The following is a 22931-nucleotide window of genomic DNA, read 5'->3' as shown; positions in this document are numbered from 1 at the left end:
GCTTTTTCAGAAGCCTCCAAAAAGACCTCAGGGTCATATTATTCAGTCATTTTGGGGACTTTAGAGTTCATTATATGTTTCTGGACTCATTCTTGCTATTGGATAATTGTTTTCATTTATAGCTAGCTATTTGGTGGGCTGTCTGTTATTGCTGATGCTGCAGTATTTGAGCCATTAGGCTCAGTGTCTGTGGCAGCACCTCTGCTTCCCCCATGGTGCTGGGCTGTAAATCCATCCTCTCTTCAAGACTGAAGCCACTGTTGGAGTTCCTGACCAATGCACCAGGATGTAGAATATAGGTGTTGTAGGGCTTGGGTCCTCTGTGAGATGATGTCTTTTCCCCTCTATTAGTGGGCAAAGGAGGTATGAAAACTACTTCTCCCTACCCTTCCCTGATATTATATTCTCACCTGCCATGTTCTTGATGTTTCTGGGAAATTTTAGCAAGCAGTTTTTACCAAAGGGGAACCCCCCACCCAACCTTTCTGGACTGCCCAGCCAGACAGATATTTCAATGGGACTTCCCCATCCCCTACACCCTGACTTGACCATACCTGAGTCCATAAATCATCATCATCATCCAAAAAAAAAAAAAAAGACTGGTAAAGAAAAAACAATAAGGAACTCCCTTGGATGAAAGAAAAAAAAAACAAAGAAAAAAACCTGTTCCTGTCACCTGCAGTTTGCACAGGTGGCCTTTTGGGATCAGTCCATACCTTCAAAATGGCTGAACTCTCTAGCTCTTCCTTTTTCTTCTCCCCCACACCTTTTTGGGAGACAGGCTCCTGCTCACCTGGATCCTGCCACTGCAGCTTGCACTAGTTTCATCGGAGATCCTCCAATTTTCTTACAGCCTCTCCCTGGCACCTGTATCTTGCCTTCTGCTTGGCTGATCAACACCAGAGGGGGAGCTTCCCTGCATCCCTGTCTTCCAGGTGCTGGGTTCTCCCCCAGCCTGGCCCTCTCTAGGACTAGAAGTACTCAGCACAGGGCATCCTGGGCCAATCTGGAGTGAACACTCACTCTGGAAATGCAGCATCCTGCCACACTTGTCAGCAGCAGCCTTCTACTCTCCTGAAGTAAGTATGGGAAGGTTCACCCTGTTTCTCAGAGATTCTCCCCCATCTTCTCTCTCATCTTGACAGAGAGTTATTGCAAAAAAAAATGTATAATAACTTGTTGGTGAGTTCCTATCACACCATGAATTGAATATATGGTCAGGTGTGCCCCCCATGGCACACAGGTTGCCTAGCCACAGGAGAGCACCATGTGCTTCAGTAGCTAGGAGATTCATTGATTGATGGGGCTCCCACCCATGAGGGCTCAGCATGCATCTACAAGGCTGGGAGCCTGCAGCTGATGAAACTCTCAGCCATAGGGACTCATGGCATCCCCCCACAGCTGGGAGCCTCCTCACTTGAAGGGGATCCCAGCCACAGAAGCTTGCTGGTGTAGGGGGATCATCATCCTAGGATCCCCTACACCAGCAATAAGGCATGATGGTATAAGGGTTTGGTTGGGATGTAGGTGGCCAGTCATACCGTAGGCAACTAGGAGCAACTAGGGGGTCAGCAAGGTGGGAGCGCAGATTACTGGAGTGTTGGGCCAGAGTCTAGGATGGAGGAGCAGAGAACATGGGGCCCAAATTCCAGGGGAGCCAAGAGGTGAAATATGACAGGCATTGTCCAAGAAGCAAAACAAGATCAGAAACTAGGGGTCAGAGAGCTGGTGCCTAGTTCCAGAGATCTATAGTCAGGGTCAGGAAAAGCCAAAGCTGAGTAAGGAACCAGACCTGAGAAGGCAGTGAATGTGAGGATTCCTGGAACAGATTGAGGCTGTGTCAAGGTGTGCTTAAAAGAGAAGAGTAGTGCTTGCAGAAAATTGGAGTGGTCAGATTAGCCAAAGATCGGGGCAGATGTAATAGCTCTAGTGCTTGGCCTATCACATGTGGAATGGCAGGAAGCATGATTGTGTGGATCATGCATCAGCTCTTATTGTGCCTTTACCCAAACACCTAGCAAGGGTCATAAATGGATACAACATAACACTGGATTTCCAATGAGACCACACATGCCATATCAGTGAAACAAAACACAAGCAAACATTCTTGACACACGATGGAACCTAAGATATAACAGGGTTTGTGACAAAGACCTGTGGGAAAAAAAAGTGCCTTTTATTCCTGGGTCTGCAACTTCAGTCATGGAAAGAAGGCTGGCTCCGAAAGCAAACAATGGGAATTTTATCATTGATTTCAGTAAGGCAAACATTTTTCCGACTATGCTAAGCCTATGCCCTGACAACCAAGGCAGATTATAAAGCTGAATCTAACCTAGTAGATTTAAAGAAAAAAATCCAAGGACAATGTATTTAATTTCCTTTACAATGCATTTACTTTAAAAGTCCCCTTGTTTCTTTAGGATGTGTTATGTGATGCAGTGAGGTTGTCCAACACCATTAATCACTGCAGATGGCTACAGACCCATTAAATCTTTTAAGCACCTGTTTGCTTATCAAATCCTGACACAATATGGTACCCTCTGGTTCATGTAAGTAAATTAGTTTTAGAACATATAATTAGGAATACAATAACTGTACTTCTACTAATTGCCAGGCCCCCAAAATGACAGAAGTGGTTCCTGTTGAGAGATGGGGGTGGCTGGAACTTTAAAAATGTAGTTTCCAGACTAAGCTACGGGGGCTGGATGACTCAAAATGAAGTGTTTGTCTTATTTCTGGAAAACATGGTTCAATTCCATAGTGAGTATCTAAGTGAAATAGCTTGATTTCCTCAGCCATCAATCACAAGAGAACAACACCACACATAATTTATCACAATTTGTCTCTTTTTAAGAGAGTTCCAGGTTGGAAATAGCATAAAAACTGAATTATTTCTCACTCATAAGGGGTTGGGCTGTATCTTAGAATGTAGTTATTGGCAAGAAATTGCAATTTCTTGTCATATATTAGGCCGTATCAGTATGAGGCTCTCTGCTAGAGCACTCATTAGAGCATTCACTGTGCTATTTCAGTGGCCAATTCCATTTATTCCCAAAGTAACAATTTTTTCTTGATTCCATCCTACAATCTTTTTTTATTTATTAAAACCTAAAGAAAGAGATATATGAATAAACTCACACAGTAAATCCAGTAAAGAGGATTATCATACTATTAGAATAAGATTTCTCTGTACTAAATCTAATGAGTATTCTATAATTACAGTAATGGACCAGCTCTTTGCTATAACTCCATTTACATCAACAGAAGTATGCTGATTTCCATGAACCATGGCTCTGTTCTTTACTAGTTTAATTAACTAAAACAATATATAAAGGAGGTAAGAAAGGTATTCTGACCTAATACAGAAAGACTCTTATTTAGGCCATCATGTGAAATATAATCAATAAGCTTACTTAGGCTGAATGCCACTTACTCCATGCATGATCCTATAGATTTATCTCTATATAATCTAGCTATGTATAAAAATACTATTATCAGAGAAAGTAGTATAGTGAGACTGTTGCTAGAATGGCAAACTCACTGTAAATAGAAATATAGGTACTTCAAAATACCTGTCTTGACTTCAGAAAACCCACTAGGAATTTAATTTACCTGCCTTTAATTAGGTTTGATTAGGATGAGAATTTACAAGTTTGGGGGGGAAGGGGAGGAATCAGTTCCATGAAATATCTTTTCTTTAGGAAGCACTTCAGAATTATAGGCATGGAATGTTATGCATTGTCATGAAATTACAAGAATGATCCAGCCAATTGCTAGACAATCTTGGAGCACCTCTGTTGTAATATATGTGTATACAGGTTCCACTCACCTTTACTATGGAGACCAGCTGTTTCTATTCTTTTCTGAGTTGACACTGTATCAAAAGGGTATTTGTTGTTCTGATGGACTCAATAGAGAGCTGGAAAAAGATGAAAATTGTAAAACTAGAACATCTTTAATAGCCTAAGAGACTTCAGATAATTAATGTAAATCTGGTACTCCTTGAAAGATTTAAAGGAAGGATATTGAAAGTTTCCCAGTGTGACAAGCTGGTTAGCATCTCTTGTACGAACAAAGTCTCTGTAAGAGGCCATTGGAGAGAATTGGTACAATGTGAGTTTTAGATCAGTGGTAGTTGATTAATGAATTTGACAGTGATGCATAATCTGGTATATGCCTCCAGTCCCTGAAAATTAGACTCTTCTCTCAGTGCAGTAACTTTTGATTGTATGGGAATTTAAACACATGACACTTGTATACCAAGGAGATGGAAGAGAGTGTAAGCTGTAAAGTTAAGTAGGGTGTGTCATCCTCTTCTTTTGCACACATGTATTTGTTGCCTGTACACACTCAGCACATAAATTACCCTGGTATTTCCCTGTTATACATTTTTACTTCCATATGGAGGGGACCAAATTTAGGGATGATATGCTGTGATATGTATGTCATTCATTGTTAATATAAGTCTTACGTGTATGTTATGCATTGGTACTATTAAATGAAGGCTGTGCCCTGCAGATGAGACCGATTCCTGACAAGGGACAGGAGAAAGTGCTTATATGTATATTCACCATGCTTTGACCTTAGGAGGAGGAAGAGAAGTAGAAAAGAACCTTTACACTAGTGAAAAAGCCTTCCTGCCTGCTCCCTCTCCCCCAAAAATGGTGTTTAATATAATCAGTGGATCATGTTTGCCAGCATACACCACAACTCCAGTGATGTGTCCAGTTGTATACCCAATCTAACTGACTGGTTAAAATCAGGTTTATGGTAGCTTTGTATAGTCAGAGCACACCAGTGGATGTTCTACAAAAAGGGGTTTGCTACAAACAACCCATGGGCCAAATCTGGCCCAGAAAGAGACTGGATAGGTCCTGTGGCAGTTCAAATAATTAGCAGTATTCTTTAGCTGGGGCAGCAAAGGAGGCATCTTCAGGGTCCTATGCCTTCTGGGCTCAGGTTATTCCCTCCACTGCTCCTGGTGCAGGAGAAAAGCATCACTAGTATCCTACCTCCTGTTTCACTCTTTATTCTCTTTGTATCTGCTGATTAGCAGGGGGTGCAAAGATTTGCAGCCTGTGGCAGGAGATGGGTTGCAAGTAGTGGCCCCTGGCAGTCAAAGGTTGCCAACCCCTGTTCTAGAACATTTCTTAAATCACATCTATTTAGCAAGCATCACCAACTAGATATTAGAAACAAGTGGAATATGCAGTAATTACTCTTAAATGTTAATGTATTACTCCTTAATGAAGCTTGATGAAAGAATGACAAGTACTGCCAAGCCTGATTGTAACTCATATACATTTTAGTAAGCTTTTCTAAGAAGGGAGGACTGACCTTTCAAAACCTTATAACCTGACTGAGGACTTTTATACAGTGCAGTATATTAAATACTAGAAATGAGACATCATAATTATCAGCCACAGCATATGAAACTGTTAATAGCTTAACTTCATTATAAATGGCTTCAGGCTATAGTAATTTTGCTTTAGTGAGCAAAATTTTGAGCACTTTGTGCCCAACCTCATTTTAAAATGTATTGTTCTGTTAGGCTTGCAATACAAGTTTCTCATTAGATTGATAATACCCTAAACATTCAGGCTTAGAATGGATTTAGTCTTGTTAAAATATCACCCCAAATTTGCACTGCAGCATGTTATACTTGCATTTAAAAGAAATGAAGAATTCCAGCTCCTAAATGAGACTATTGAATTTAGGTTTGAAGCATTCAAAACCCATGGACCTAATTCAGGTTCCATTCATTGCAACAGAAAATGCTTTCAAGGACTTCAGTGTAGATTAGGCTAAAAGTGATTGGGTAGTTGAATATGAGACTAGTAACATTTGTATGTGGGCTGGAAGAGTTGTCTTGTATCAGAATCAAAGTCTGAACCAAGAGTATCTTTCACTTTATTGGTCTAGCCCCACTAAAGGCAGTTGAATGCACTGTATCAATGTGTTAGCATATATTATGTTGACAGATGATATAAAAATACATGATGTAAAATGCATATTGAGAAAACTAGGTCTTAACTAGAGCCAGAACAAAATATTTGCCTTGCTGGTAAGCTTAGGTTATAGACATCATTGTGCTGTCTTAGTCGGGGGGGGGGGGGCATGTGCCCCCCCGTGACCGGTCCTGCTGACCAGGGCAGGTCCCCCGTGGCTGATCTCACTACCTAGGGGGACCTCCATGGCCAATCCTGCAATGTCTGATTGCTGCTGGGACTGACTGCTGCAGCTGCTTCCAGGAGTGGAAAACCTCAGCACTCACTGGCAGTTCCAACTGCTGTCAGGGTCACTGGGGTCTCCCCACACAGCGCGGAGCAGGGCAACAATCCCAGCAGCCCCAGCCCAGGCCCTGTTGCCCCCCACTTCCATGTGCTGCATGTGGGGGGAGTACCAAGAGGCCCTGGAGCCCCCAAAGCCCCTGCTCCTGCCATGAGTAGAGAGGCTTTTTTCTTTTTAAGTGCCAGAGCGTGGGGGGGCAGCCATGAGTGGCTGGGGGTGCAAGTCATCGGGGGGGCTGCAGGAGCTGGTGGGGGATGGGGCAAGGTGGGGCAGCAATATGGGGGGCTGGGGGAATAAATGGGGGTAGGGCATGTAGGCCTTTTGGGGGGGCATAACCCCTGTGGGTGACTGTGGCTCCTTTGTGAGGTTTTGCCCCTATAGGGGGGCTATAGCCCCTGTGGGGGGGGCAGAAAAACATATATTCATGTATTCATGTATTCATGAATTCATGGAACATGTATTTAGAATTCACTTTATTATTATGATACAGACACTAGTAGTCTTCCAAATTGCTTTAATACTGTAGATATATCAATAAAACAATGTTCAACTGATCACTGTCTCTCACTTTCTCAGTCTCTTACTCTCTCTTTAGTGATCTTTTGTTTTAATTGTGGAGGGACGTGGATTTGGGGGTATTTTACAGTGTGACTTTGGGATTTTTTTATCAGGGATTTTTCCATTTTCAAATAGGGAACACCAGAATTCCTGCTAGGAAGGCCAGTGATAGGACCCTGCCTGCTCAGAGCTGACACCTTGGATCTAGACAGCTGTGTCCCCAATTGGCCAGGAGGACATGCTTTAACAGTTCAAAGTAGGCCACCACACCCAGAACATCTTCTGGGACACAACTGCTCAGATGGCCAGGCAGGGGGCACACATGGCAGTAGTGCTGCACAAAGGCCAACTTTGCAGCCACAGCCCACTGGCAGCTGGCCCAGAGGAGCAGTTGCCTCTACTGGTAATGTAGTCCCCATGTGGGTCTGGCAGGTGTGCAGCAGGTCACAGCCAGGCAGCAGCCCCCACTGCCAGACTGCTGCAGTGGATAGAGGGTGCAGGGAACTCTCAGGGCTGCTTCAGCAGTTCAGCTGGCACAAGGTGTCGTTTTCCATGTACCAATTGGCTGGGCCCCCAAAGCTCCTGAGTGTGAATAGCCCTAAGCTACTTGACAAGATAGCTTTTTGTACTGCTGGGGCCAGGACTAGGCAGCTTTTTATACTGCTGGGGACAGCAGAGGTGCTAGCCCTGGGCTCTAAATCCCGCTTTCTGCAGATCTGGGATGAGCCAGGCAGGGTTATTTTGCCCCAAGTGGCACAATTTGCTCCACAATGAAGTGCATGTCTGAGCATGTGCACTGAGGCAAAAATCCCTGGCTCAAATTTGTACTGCTTCTATTTGAGCTTTAGCAAGCACACATGCTTGCATGTGTGGACATGCCCATCATGTCTCTGAAATACAGAAGTAACAACAGAATTAGTATCCTCATTCAGGTTTCTTGTATTCTCCCTAAACTAAGATTTTGTGAGAAGCAAAATGCTAGATTTGCTTTGAGCTCTCCTGTGTCTGGGTAAAATGTGTTAATTTATTTAGATGCAAACTTAGATTCAAAGGAATACAGTAAATCAGGTGGAGGGTCTAATTTTTATTAAACCATTTGCATTTCATAGCCACCAGGATCCCAGGATTTATCTATGGTGTAGACACCCAGCATAAGTGAACATGTCTGCAGAAGCATTTAAAACTGTTTGCTCTACCACAATTCATAGCAAAAGTCATCACAGTAGAATGAACCAATGGAAAACCTGTAAATCAAGCAAGTTTATTGGGCCCACTTCGACAGGAGCAGAAGGTCTGGAGTAGCATCACTGGGGATAGAGTTTACCTCCACCAATCTTTTTGCATTAGCATAGAACCTGCCTACTTCGATTCTGTAGAAATGGTGTGGAATTCACCCCAAATGGAATAACAGATATTATTCTGGAGCCCTTTGTGCACATCTTACTTTATTATTCAGAATTTAAGATATCATTTTTAAAAGTTTCTAGTCCTTCTAGGTGCAAAGATAATCTTCACAATGTAAACCAATCCATGGGACCTTTGGTGCTTTAACCAAACAGTTTGAAATAATGTTAATAGAGAGACTAAATATTAACTCTTGTAACTGCCTTCAAAATACTGAGTCTTTCTTTGCACAGAGACAGTTTCCTGAAAGACTGTTAAAGGATTAAGTCATATATGCAGTGATATTTTCCTAGAAACTAAAACCTGAAAATCTCTTTAGACCATAAGCAACATCTTTCAGAATTTAGGTCCATATTTTGCAATCATCTTTAGCTAGATTTAGAGTTTAGAAAATGTTTACACATTTTAATTATAAATGAGCACTTTAGTAGGTCCGTACAGTTGTGTCCACATAACTTTAAGGAAGAACTAAAATATTGTAGCATAGTGTTAGAACATGAATAACATTTTCATAAAATAGCTGTTTCATCAAAATCAAAATCTTTCATGGAAATGTGGCATCTTTCACAAAACATCCATTGGGACAATTTTGGACTGTGAATGTGCACTTACATAAAGAGAAGGACACTACTGTAGCTAGTTAAGGTAGTTGTCTATCCTGTGAGGGACCAGGTTCATTTCCTGTGTCTGAGTTTGGATGTTGAGAGTAAAGGGGCACACCCACAGCCTGGTCAGGAAAACACTGGTTAAGACTGCCTGTTGCAAAGCCAGGCACTAGATCAGGGGTGGGCAAAATGTTGCCCGGGGGCCAGATGCAGCCCACCAGGCTATTCTAACCGGCTCACGGGACCCCTAAAAAGTTCAGAAAAATTAATATTTATCTGCCCTGGGCTGCCTGTCATGCAGCCCTTGATGGCTTGCCAAAACTCAGTAAGCAGCCCTCTGCCCAAAATAATCACCTGCCCCTGCACTAGGCAGTAAGACAGAGGGGCAGAGCTTAGTTTTGGCAGGAGAGGCGCTGCTCAAGCAGCAGTCACAAGCTGCCATGGAAATCAGCCATCAGGCCCTAAGGGGAAACCTCTGCAGTTGGCTGGTGTGCTACCTGACTGGAAGGGGCAGGGTTTAGGCAAGTTATACATCCAGATTCTGAGCCAGAAAGGCAATCTGACTGAACAAGCACCAGAGAGAAGAGCTCCCACTTAACCCAAGAGACACAGAACTGAGACCAGCAGGGTGCAGGAAAGACCTGATGGTGACTAAAAGAATTGAAGCTCACTTTAAGACCCTGAGGCAGCCTCCCATTTGATCAAACAAATATATCAAGGCAGGTGAGCGAGAAGGGGAGAACATGCTAGGGCTGGAGCAGGGCAAGGGTTGCGTGGTCACCAAGGTGTGTCACAGCTGCTCCTGAAACCGGAACTTTGCTACACTGTCCCTGTTCCCTTTCACAATGAGCCCGTCCTGGACCTGGAATGTGAGAAAAATGGTATCTAGGTAAATGGTCCTCCTTTTTCAAGCAGAGGCATTATCTGCATTCAGATATTGAGGGAAGGCCAGGAAACATTCCTCTCCCTAGTAGTTAAATGTAATTCTCCTTGGTGAGAGGAATAAGCATGTCCTCTGTGCTTGAATCTCTCTCTCTTTCTTAAGCTGTTAAGAACAAATACATCTCAGCTGTTAATGGGGTTACACTTGAAATGGATTTGGCTCCAGGTTTCTATATAAGTGTTGAAACCTTGGAAGGTCTGTTATTTCATAACATGGTTTAAGAAGGGACTAATACTTTGCCATATATTGATTTTCATCAGCCCTGAAGCAAAGCTGTGACACTTCATCCTTTTTTCTGTGGGGTATCTGTGATTTTTTTTTTCATTCTGTTAAGCTTAGCCTTGTATACAATTACGCTAATAGCTAAGTGGATGGCAAAGATAAGATATTTTTAATCAGTTGATTGTATGAAAATATTTATGACACTGAAGGGAAATTACAGGAATACATGGAAAATAGCTTGATCTTGCATATTTTGACTATTTCTTTTTCAAAATATCCATTTCATCCCATATATTACATAGAGTTATTACTTTGCATGGGCAATAGCAATAATAAATTACCTCAGTGCCAAAAATGTTATAATTACTTGACCTTGTGTGGCATTGGCTAGACATGACTGATATGGTAGCATATCCATTTATAGATGGTAGTTGTAGGAAAAATCTATATTAATATTAGTTTTTAAAATACAATAATTGAAAACCCAAGATTTTAAATTGTAAGTCACTGATAATATATACATAAAAGCTGGACATAGGCTACAATTATACTTTTCTCTTTTACTTTTAAGTAACATTCATTTTTAGATATAAAAGAGCTGGGGAAACAGAAGAGAAAAATATTAGAAAATCTTGTCAGATTAGAATATTAATTTTCTGTTATGGTCCTTGTACCTCTTCTGTATTTGCTTCTTGCAAACATTTGTGGTAGTTACATTTTGCCTTATAGTTCATGGGAAGTTAATTTAGGACTCATAGATTAAATAAATTAATTGTTGCAAATGATTATTAATTTCAAGTTCAAGTGGAAAATGTCTCATTGAAATATTAGAATTCTACTTCTAGGAGAACTGTGAAGGAGGAGAACTGGAAGCTATGCATAGAAGGTCAGAGGGTGAGGGGTGGGAGGAGAGAAGGAAAGAAGGAGCTGAAGAGAGAAAATACAGAAGAAGGATGTTGTATGGGACAACTTCTGTAAAAGCTAAATGTTCCCAGTCTTGCTGTGAACTGGATAGTAGAGAAATGGAAGAGTGGAGGGAATTAGACCTGAAGGAAGGAATAGTGTGTTTTCAACTGATGAGATAAGCAAGGATAGTTCTTTTACAAATTATGTCACTCCAAAAGCATGCCCCTCCCCTGGCTCTTCCTTTCTAAAAGTTTTTGCTATTACAGTCCCAGGGAACTAGGCCTGTTGAAAGCGGCAAGTATTTGCTTCAGATTCAGATTTGGCCAATTCACAGGGACAGTGATTCAGTTCAGAGATTTGAATCACTGTACCAATTTGATTCGGCTGAATCCGATCCCAAGATTCAGCACCACTTCAGAGATTCAGCCATAGGCTAAATAAACAGTAGTTCTCACCAGCTGTCTCCAACTGGTAAGTCTGTTGTGGTGGGTGAAGGGAAGGGGCATGGGGCTGGGACAAGCTGCCCAGCCAGGGCGGGGGTGCAGGACTTGGGGGAGAGGGGATGTAGGCGCAACAGTGGTGGGAGCAGGGGCTCTGCCCTACTGCCGCTTACCCCCTTGTGTCCGAAATGAGCCAAACATGCAGCACACAACCTCCCTATCCCGACTGGGCAAGCAGCAACAGGGCATAGCCTGCTGCTTGCCCAGCTGAGTGGGGGGGTGCAGGATGCAGGCATGTCAGTGTTGAGAGCAGGGGGAGGGGCACGACGCAGGCGATGCTCGCTCCAGGTGGAAGGGAGCAAGTAGCAGCAGGGCATAGCTCCCATTTCTAGCATTGCCCGCCCCCCACACACATCCCACAACCCCCACCCATCCCAGCTGGGTAAGCAGCAGCAGCACCGCATCCTGTGCCCCCCTGCCCTGGCTGGGCAAGCAGCAGGCTATGTTCTGGTGCCGCTTGACCAGCCAGGGTGCAGGTGTGGCTTGCTCCAGGCAGAAGTGGGTAAATGGCAGCAGGGCATAGCCTCAGCTCCCAGTGCTGCTGCGCCTGCATCCCACCCCTCCTGCCCCACTCCCCAACTCCCACATCCTCCTGCCCTGGCTCGGCATCTTGTCCTAGCCCCATCCCCAACCCCTTCCTTGCTGTGGGGACTTTGATCTGCCCTGCCATGCCCCTTCTCTCCCCCCTCCACCCACCACAACAGACTTACCAGCTGGAAGCAGCTGTGTCCAGCATGGTGAGGACTGCTGCCTGTTTAGTTGATGGCTGAATCTCCAAAACAGTGCCAAATCTTTTCTGAATTTATTCAGAGGCTTCTGATTCAATATGGACCTTTTAATTTGTCTCCTGATTCAATTTGGATTCAGGGATTCGGCTTCCAAATTGGGCCAAATCTCATCCAAATCGAATCAGCTACCAAAGCTTTGCACTACCCTACAGGAAACCCTTTCTCTGCAGCAATACCCTTTTCGTCTGACTGCTCTGAAAGGTAGGATATACACCATTCTTAGGTCAGCAGGGAATAATATATTTTTCTTACTTCAGTTTGCTGTTTCAGTTAAATACTTATGTACTGATGTATGTACTGATTCTCAGACAACAATGCTACGTTGAAAAGTCCTGCATCCAAAAATGCTACATCCATCCAAACTTGCATCCTTATTGAAAGGATACACAATTATACCATCATCCCTTGCTCCCTTTTCTAATTTCATACACCAGGTCTCAACTCACTTGTGCAACATTACCACCTCTAAATTTTATTGTAAATGGCATGATATTTAATAATTTCCTTATAGACTCATGCAAACATGTGATGCATGTGATGGGCCAAGTAAGAAAACACTAAAATTGCTTGGATTATACTTAAAACCTGATGATTTTTAATCTAAATTTTTAGTTTTGCCTGTGATTTTTAAACACTGATGGTTAGCACTACTGCCTTTGGACACCTTCCCTGGTTAGTGCCAATCAATGTCTTGTCATGCTGCTATGAAAATGAGTTGTTTGTCATCTCTGTATTTGCAGCAGTATCCAGGGTTGGCTTCATAGAAATTAGAATAAGGAAAGAATCAGATTAAAGGAGTGGTTGTTTTGAGATTGCAAAGAGAGCGGAGTGGCAAAATTATTATGACAGAGCCCATGTTGGTCACTGAGGGCATTTATACACATGTTCCAGGAGGCAGGTGTGCTTTAATTAGAGCAGCTTTGAGGGCTGCTCTAATTAGAATGTCACACGTATCAGTGTTCCTGTGGTGAAAAATGTCAGTGGGGGCACTTTAACGAAAGCTTGTGCAAGGAGCTTTAGTTAAAGCTCCCCCACTGTCATTTTTAAGCACAGGGATGCTGATATACGTAGTGCTGGAGTCTTCTGGAACATAGTAATTACCACGCACCAGCAGACTTGATTAATTGAGTCTGTTCCAAAGCACTGGAGCAGTCTTAATGTATGTGTATAGGTGCCCTGAAATCTGTGTGTGTTCACTCTGTCTGCTGTAAGTTTCATCAGCTTGGTGGCCAACAGCTCCTTCAAGCATCCATGCTACTATAGTTTACAAACCATTTCTCTGTGTGTGAGAGAGGTGCTATCCTAAGGCCAGTCACAATGTCGGCCCACCCACCTTTCTAGGGCAATCCACCCACCTGATTTTCCTGTCACACCTTTATTGAAACTGAAATATGTGTTACTAGCTGGGAAGCTCCCTATTTAATGCCCTGATGCCAAGGGCATAATACACTTCTCCAAACCACCCCTATACCATGTCCCATGCCTTGCAGATGGCATCCAATTCCACTATTATTTTCCTTAGCCCGTTAGCTGGGCTGCACTCAGCCTCTGACCCAAATTTAGCCTCAGGTGTCTGTCACTGAGTCCTCAACTCCAGCCATCCTTCAGGCCCCTCACTGAGTCCTCAACTCCTTGCACAGTCCTTCAGGCCCCCCACAGTCCCTATTCTATGCAGTCTCTGGCAGCCACTACTAGGGTAGGCCTATATGCAATCCTTCAGGCCCCACAAACCCTACTGTATGTGGCCTCTGGCTCTCATTTTGCCCTCTCACTGGGGCCACTGGGCATTATTATGTCCCTTAGGCCTCAGGTGTCTGTCGACATGCCTGCACCCTGCCTTAGGCCCCATTCAATGGGCCTGGGCCCTTTGCTTTTCTGTTGGGGTCTGCTTCCCTAGCCTTTCCCCTCCACATGGTCACCCACAAATCAGTGGGGCTGAGTCTTTACAGTGTCCCATCCTCACCTTTCACTAGGGAGACACAGGAGTGGCATTTCCTGGAGACTGCCCTGCCACAAGCAGCCCCACCACACCGTCCAACCCCATCATGGTGCAGTTTCAGGTCATGCCCCAGGACCAGGAACCTCCTCAATCCCCATAGTTCCTACTTTGACATCCAGGTGTTCTGAGAGCAGCAGTATACCAGCCAGGTGATATTCATCCTTCAGCTCCCCAGTTGCAACTGGAAGACCCAATCCTTCGGTCTGGTCTTATACCCTGGCTGCCCAGCCCTACATCAGGCAGCCTCCTGACTGCCATGTGACCACCTGATTGGGTCTGCTCCCATCTGCAGGCTGGTCTGCAGCTTGCTCAAGCCCTTGAAGTGGCAGTCACCAAAGATGCCCTGACATACTGTGAAAATGATAGAGGGAGTTCTGACAATGGGGAAAATAGTGTGATTCATAGAAGAGGTTTATTTACCTTAAGGTAGACATGAATAATGGAAGTGTCACGATCTTGATAGTGAGCCACTCAATGTTGTTGTCATCTGGTGAGGAAGCAACTTGGCATCACTCAGTGTCTCTTCTGATGAAGGTTGTAAGGGCATAGGTCTTGCTGAGGATGAAGGCAGCCAAAATAAAGCCTTCCAGTTCTAGTCTGTCAGGTGACTCGTAGTGTGTTTCCTGAAGAAGTATGACAGCTGTATTGCATTCAGCAGCAATCTGACTAACAACACAGTCCTTAGCTGTACTGCTTCCTTTGGTGTAGAGTTGTAGGATGGTAGATAGAAATTCATTGCCTAATAGCAGTGTGGGCCCAGAAGCTGTAACAACTCACCCTAAAAAAAGTGCCATGTTTGTTGTGAGAACCCATCTAGCAGTCCCAGAAGCTGGTAATCCAAATGCAGAGGCACCAATGAAAGCGTGGCATTCACTTCCCTCAAAGAGGTACTGATGGAGTGGAACATGAGAAGGTTGCCACATTTTACCCGTCAAAATGGGTGTTGGATGGTTTAAGGCAAACTTGCACTCTTAGGGCCTCTCCAGTGATGCTGTCAGCAGCTGTAGTGCCCAAGCTGAGACAGCCAACCACAGCCTCTACAAATGCTCTTATGGCCCTCCTTCAGGTTCCCAAGGTCTTAACGATATTGCCCTTTCTACCTGTTACTGGCTTTCTGGCCCTCATGCTTCCAACGTATGAGTGTGGTAACACTTGCTTCATCATGATCACTTTAGTTAGACTGAGGCGTGATCACAATAGACAGAGGCAGATTCTTGTAGGAGTATGAGGCAGGAGCCTAGTCTATTTTGGAGATGCAGAAGGCTTGGGGTATTGAAGGAAAACAAATCACACGTCTACTAAAGTACTTAAATCTAATCTAGATTGCACCCTCCTGATGAATGAAGAACAGGCCAGCTGGCATTATATGAATTGCTTTCTTGAAAGTAGGTACATGAATCTGGAGTGGAGGGAAGTGATATGGCTGAAAGAAAAGTACTTCTGACTCCTTCCCCTCTCACAGTTGAGATTGACAGTACCCAGAATGTATAGACTCTTTTGTCTTGAACACAAAGTTCTTACCATCTGTTATCCATGGCACTGTGGCATAAACTGCTGTTTTTAACATCGACGGCCTATGAAATTAATTTGAAGACAAGATATTATGCATCTTACATGGACAAATGTTTTCTGTTGGTGCCTCAGGGACTGCTGCCAAATTCTGTCCACGTCAATTGTTGAATAAATGCTTTGTAGAAAAGTAAGCTTTTGCAAACATACTAACATATTTGAGCAACTGAATAAAACTGAAAATTGTCATCCTGATGAATATCCAGTAATAAAATAATGAATGTAGCATAAAGATATATGTAATTGTTTCAGTGCTACATAATTTACCAGGTACACTGAACAAAACAGTTTGGGGGCTGCTAGCTGCACTTAATGGATCTCTTTTGAAGTTTTGACAACCCAGTGAAGTGCTAGCATAAAAATAAGGCAAGTGGTAACTTGGAACATAAGTTGTGAAGATATTCTGTAGACAATGGGTTTAACAAGGATAACAATGAAAATGAAGATAGGGAATACACCATCATGTTTAGTAGCCTATAATCTCAATTGTTCCCCTTCTAATAGTTATTTCTTGTAAAATTAAAATGTGTTATAAGCATAGTCAAACTTAGTCATATGGAGAAATCCTATATAATAAGATGGAACCTGTAAGATTCTGCTGAAAGGTGATACCAATCCTTTAATTAATTATATCATACAGAATAATTTTGCATAACTGAAAATTCCTTTGAACATATTAACTGTCAGTGTGCCTACAGAACAACACAATACTCAGATGAGAAAAGCCTAAATATTCTTTTTGCCCATGGTTCAGCTGGCTAGAACCAAATTCCTGAACAGTTTAGTTTATTAGTTTCAACAAGGACAGGTTTTTTCCTAACTATCCTTCAGAATGCCAAGGTACAACACCTGTTTCGAACCTCTTACTCCTGAAAATAAAAGAAACATGGTCTAAAATCTACCACTAAGTTTAAGGGAATTGATCATGTGCCATGTTTTGCATTCTGCCTTCACTTTCTTGTTGATGATTTTTTTTCAAACCCAATGAAATGGAGAAAGCCTGCTGCTCACAGCAGGCAACGTCTGCAGTCACTTCAGCTGTTCATTTTTGAGATGGGGGAATGGTAGGCTTTTTTTCATTTGCATCACTTACAAGGTAACTAAAAGGTACTGAGAACCTTTGTGAACCACAGTCTGCCCCTGCGCTAGCACAGTCAGAACACTCTTATATCCGCCTTCACATAGTAAAAGTTCCCTGTTCTTTGGATTAAATTTGAAGGTAATTTAGTGCTCATGAAAAGTGCCAAATTGAAGCCCAGGAGGCTGAGAACTTGGATTTATACATAGAACAAATACAGAACAAACAGCATTGGGAAAAACTCATGCTGTCTTGCCAATGTGACTTGACTCAGTTTTGGATATTTGTGGGGTTAGTTCCATCTCCTTGACCCCTTTATCTCTGCCAAAAGGCATGTCAATTTTGATAGCAGGCTATGTAATGATTATTGGGATTCTGTAGAGCTATCTAAAAAGTTAGCTTCTGCCTGAAGTAGATATTATACACATTGGGTGCATCTACGTGTGCTATTAGTTAAAAGAAATAAATGCTGGTGCAGCTCATGCAGGAGTCAGCTACTTCCAGGGACAGCATTTACACACACACCCAGGACTGCAGCACTTTGAACCTATAAATTAATTTACAGTGCCCTAATACTGGTGCACATGTAGTCTGTGACACTTTACTGCAGAGCTAATTAGTCAAGTCTGCAGTGAAGTGCATGTGTAGATGCACCAGTTGATATTAGTGTAGAAAAATATCTCTATCTTGAACTTCACCATGTGTTAACAGTTGGCTACTTGTAAATTACTAACAGTAAACAACAAAGGCAACGAATCTGTCAGTTCATTTAACATTCATCATGACATCTATTACTACAGCACCATGAAGTGGAAAGAAAGCTATATACTGGTAATCCCTGATGTTGAGCTATTAACAAATAGGTATGGTGGCTTACAAAAAACCAAACCAAACCATTCCTCTCGCAAACCCATGCACAGAGTACCCCAGACCCTCGAGTTTCTTCCTATTGTCCTGCCACATCTCCCAAGGAGCAGACCAAAGTTTGTCCTGAAATAACTCCTTATCCCCACAAACATGAACTCTACAGATGTTTTACCAGACCTTACAGCTATAGCATGGGAATCTCCTCCAGCTCTAGTTAGCCTCCCCTTTGGGTTGTGAAAGACATGTTATGTCCCCTTTTCTGGAGAATGGGTTAGGCTGGAATATTTCTCACTCTGAGACACTTATCACAGGTAATCAATAAGGAGACAAAACAACAAGAGGTTTTATTATATAGGAGAAAAGAATTATACAAGTAAAACTGACTACAGATTTGCAGAAAGAATGAAAAGACAAGTAAAGTTTCTTACCCTCAGCAGGATACACCCTAGCCCTGCTGAGAGACCTGCCAGTATCATCAGAAATCAGCCATCATGCTGAGTCTGCCAGCCCCGGTGGCTGGGGGCCTCTGTAACTGATTCTATCACAGATAGACCCTAAAATACCTCCCGGTCAGCTTCCTCCCACCTATCAGCATTATTCTAATTGCTCATAAGTCACACAATCCTCCCAAAATTTCTCTTTCTAGGATATCTGTATTCCTCTGGCTTGATGGGCTTTTTCTCTCTGATGCCTGCAGTTGTTTTTCCCCATTACAGGCAGATAACTTGGTCATCCGTCCTACAAGTGGTCCCTTTCTATCTGTTACTGAGAGTGGCAATTGTACTTGCCCTAATATCCCAGTAGCAAGAGTAGCAGTTCCACCTACTCTATTTTTTCCTATGTCTAAACCAAGTCCAAAGTCATGAAGATACACATAGACAGCATAACATAATTTATACAGTGTTAGAAAGTGACACAAATGCATACAACATAACACTGGCTTTCCAATGAGACCACACAGGCTATATTAGTACAACAAAAAAAGAACATCTGCCTGACATCCTAAAACCAGAGTGGGTTTATGACAATCCTGACTGATATTCAAACACATAGAAAAAATATGCTTGTGTAAGCAAGATACAACACATATTTTTAGTCTGGAGACAGTACAGAGCTTTTGAGAAGACATTCCTGTTAACTCCTTTAGCACTGAGGGCTAGGTAATGTATTTTGAAAATAACTAATTTTATTTTCCAAAAAGTGAAATTTCAGTCAATCTGAAACTAATCAAGGAATTTGGGTCATAAATGGTTTTGGCTGAATAAAAACACGGAAAAAAGGATTCTGGATTTAATCAGGCAAAAGTTCTAAGGGGATATAGGAACCATTCACAAAATGGAGGTGATACTGCTGGTGCTCCTTTAGCTTAATGAAATGTAAAAGTTCTAGTTTCAAAATCTCTCTCCAGCAGTTTCTTAAGACGTGTTTGAATGAAGGGCAAAATACTGTTTTACCCTATGCACCCAAATACTTATGCAGCCGTGTAACTGCAGTTTTTGGCACTTACATGCCATTTGTAATTCATCTTTGGGCATAGCAGTGTCCACACAGCTACTAAACATGCTTCAGTAAAGTTGTGTTGAGGCTGGGCAGCTACGCAGGAGCATGTGCTCACCTGTGTACCTGTGTTAAGGAAGATACATTCCAAAACTAAGCCAAACAAAAGCCCATGAGTTGCTAGATTTTGGAAAAAGGCACTCCTATGTTTTAGCTCAATAGCCTAGTGGTTAGGACACTTGTGCAGGGATCAGGAAACCCGTATCTTAGGTCCTAAGTGCCTCTCCTGTGAATCTAGGCCTTATTTTATTATTAAAAACACCCACCAGCACAAAGCAAAAATGACTTAGCTTTGGGTGAAATAAAATGCTTCATTTGATTCAGAACCTTATTTCAGGTCACCAAAATTTCTTAAATAATGGTTTTGTGTTTAACTGAAACAATTGTATACTTACCCATTTACTTTGCTACAGTTGCCAAACAAAAAATGAATTATTTGTGCACACCCACTGCCAAATACCGAGATCACCTGAAGCTAAATGCTCACAAGAATGTTCGCTTCATTCTCTTCAGTGTGCTTTGTATAAAGACTCCACAAACATTACACAAGTCTCTAGGGGACTTATGCACAACTATTTTTTCACTGAATATGAAATCAATATTTTGGTCCCCCTCTTCTATAACCCACCCCAAACCCCGTCTTTATGACAAAGTACAGTTGTTGAAGCATCAGCAGCTGGAGCTGGCATTTCTGGCAGAGAAAATAGCTGGTATCTGCAGTCTGTTGAATGCTTTCCAGTGACAGATCCCCAATTGCCACAGAGGTGGTTGACATGTTGGAAATTTTCCAAATGAATGTACTAGAGAAGCAAAGCAACAACTCACAGCAAAGAGCTGCAGAGGTTACCTCTATTCTGTCAACACCTCCAGTCATATTCCATGCCAACTCAATATGTAGTTGCTTGAACAATTTCCGACAGATTTAGTAGAAAAGTTGCCTGCTTTGAAACTTGCAAAACATATATGTGACTAGATAGATAGGATATAATCACCGGAAAGTGATGAAAAGCATTTGCTGCAAGAAAACTGCTCTTTGCTCCTTCCCAGACAAACAAATAAACAAAAAGGTATAAAGCAGGACATGTGTTGTGACGTACTGAATACACATTTAAAGAAAGTGCAAACAAGTTTCACCATATATTTTGGCTAGCTCCAAAAGGTTTGGATTTCTCAAGATAATATAATAGGCTGTATGGGCTATTAAACTAGAATTTCAGGCAAGTTAAGCCTGATCAAAATGTGTGCTTTATTTCAAAACACCTACTACCCTCAGTGTGTGTTTCTACCCTCTAGCTCCTTTTTCAAGAACTGACTCCAAACCCTAATACTGCAATTCTTCTGAAGTAGACTGTAAGTATTGATTTTGTGTAAATAAAATTTCTCCTGTTTTACATTATTTACTTTGCTTACCTTCTCTAGAGTTACTCCTGATTTATACCCTATAAATCGGAAGAAAAACAGACATACTATATTATAATCTTTAATGGCTTTAATCATTGCTGCTCTATTGTTAGTCCTCCATTGGGTACATGATCAGTATTTATTCCCTTTTATTCCAGCATGGGTTTTTCTATGTCTCAGTACAACAAACATCATAGCATCATCCCCCACTTTTCCTGAAGTGTGGTTTCTCTTAGGATCTCCATGCTTCCAGGTTTTACGCATGAGAGAGTCTTATATAGTGATGTTGGGAAATGTGGATTTAGTCTCAAGCCCTATAAGTGTTCAGCAGTCACTACCCTATTTCCTTGGATCATTTATTACCCTTCCTGTTGTTCTTACTGTTAAAACATTTTCCCGATGACAAGCCTTAAGTTACCTTCAGGCCATTGTTCCCTGATTCTATCTCTTCTGCGTATTAATAATTCCTCCCTTCATTTACTTGATTACAATGAAAGAATTTCTAAACTGATTTTTCCTTATTTCTGACCAGCTTTAATTGATAAGATTATAAAAACACAAGCCATTTTCACAGTCCCTTGGGCATGGTATAGCCACCCACTTATTCATAGATTAGTACTGTGCTAAATCTCACTAAACCTGCTTTAAGATATGCCATAATACCCATCTCTAGGCTACTGCAGAAACTACATAGGAAACTGTCATCAAGGCAACTTTGTGCTATAATTCATATGCCAAATTGCCAGTAGAAAGTCCTCTAGGTATACAGGATGCAGTAAGAATGGAGTTTTGAGAGCAGTTCTGAATTGTTTACTTATGTGGGCTGAAGCTAGGTCCTGAACATGATTCTTGCAGTTTTTAATTTCTTCAAAATATATAGCAGAAAAAGTAGAAAAGTAGAGATTTTGTCCCAATTAAATAGCATAAAACCATGTCATAGTATTCAGACAGTACTCTGTAAAATACTGTATTGTATAAAATTTGTAGGAAAATGACTATGGTAGGGATCAAATTCAGCACAGAAGTCCTGGAGGCACTTCACATAGATTTTTCCAAATCATCCCTCTAGGGTATCTTTTATGTTCCACCTCCATCTCCCTAGAATGGTAGACATGTAGGCCTGCAAACATACCAGTATTACAAGATGCCTTCTACAGCTATCTCTTACCTGTATGCTCACATATATTCTCATACAGTTCATATCAGCCACTTCCTCAGACTCAGTTATGAGGTTTCATAATGTTTGGAGGGACACCATGTAAAATGATACAGAGATGCTTGCGGGGAGGGTGGGATGGAGGGAAAGCTATTTTAAAGCATGAGTGTCCTTACAAATTTCAATTATTCGTTTAATACAAGGGTGAAATGTTGAGCCTTCAAAAATCCAGCCCATGCAGAGCCATTGTCCAGTAGGACTGGGCCTCTGAAGCTCCAGGAGTGGTGGAGGCCTGACATCCTGCCACAGCTGATCCCCCTCTAAAGATTCCATGAATTTATAGCCTCCATTCCTGGTCTGCTTATATATCATGATTTCACTGGAATATTTTTTTTTACAACTACGGTACAAACCATTCAAAGTCATATTTTATGTTTTTCCTAAGAATATTTATAAGTCCCTAAAATTGCAGTGCTAAATGTTTCTGTAATTAAAGATTTCATTTAAAAACAAAAAGGACATTCCAAATAAAAGGTGCATAAAGAGACAGTGGGTGTGTCTTCATATGCAATTAATGTGAAGCAATAAACTCTAGAGCAGTTTGAGCTGGAGTAAACCAGTCCTGGGTGCAGCATCTACATATCTTCCTGGGACAGTAGCAATTTGAACTGGGGCAAAGCAGTTTATGCCAGGGACATTCCTGCCCCACTTTATCCCAGGCTTCAGGTGGCAGCACAGGGTGGAGGAAGGGAAGGCCAGGGTACAAGGAGGCTGAAAGTACAGAGCTGTGTGGCTAGGTGGCAAGCAGAAGCCTGACCCCCTGCTGGTGGCATTGACTGAGCACAATTTATACCTGCAGTCAGCATCTACATATGCATTTAATTGTAGTTAATTACCCTGCTATAAGATAATACTGTCAGGAACTGTTAATGACCCTGACAGTACTATCTTAACTAGTTTACTACAGCCTAATGCTGTTGCATGTGTAGGCCACATAGATGGTGATGCTTTACTCCCCATGAGTTAGTCTACTCCACAGTAAAGCACATTCGCAGAGGCAGTCAGGGAGGACAATAAGCATAAGGGC

Source organism: Crocodylus siamensis, chromosome 4, assembly GCF_052110815.1.
Source record: "Crocodylus siamensis isolate JL-2025a chromosome 4, ASM5211081v1, whole genome shotgun sequence".
Classification (NCBI taxonomy): domain Eukaryota; kingdom Metazoa; phylum Chordata; order Crocodylia; family Crocodylidae; genus Crocodylus; species Crocodylus siamensis.
Note: the sequence above shows the minus strand (reverse complement) of the source record.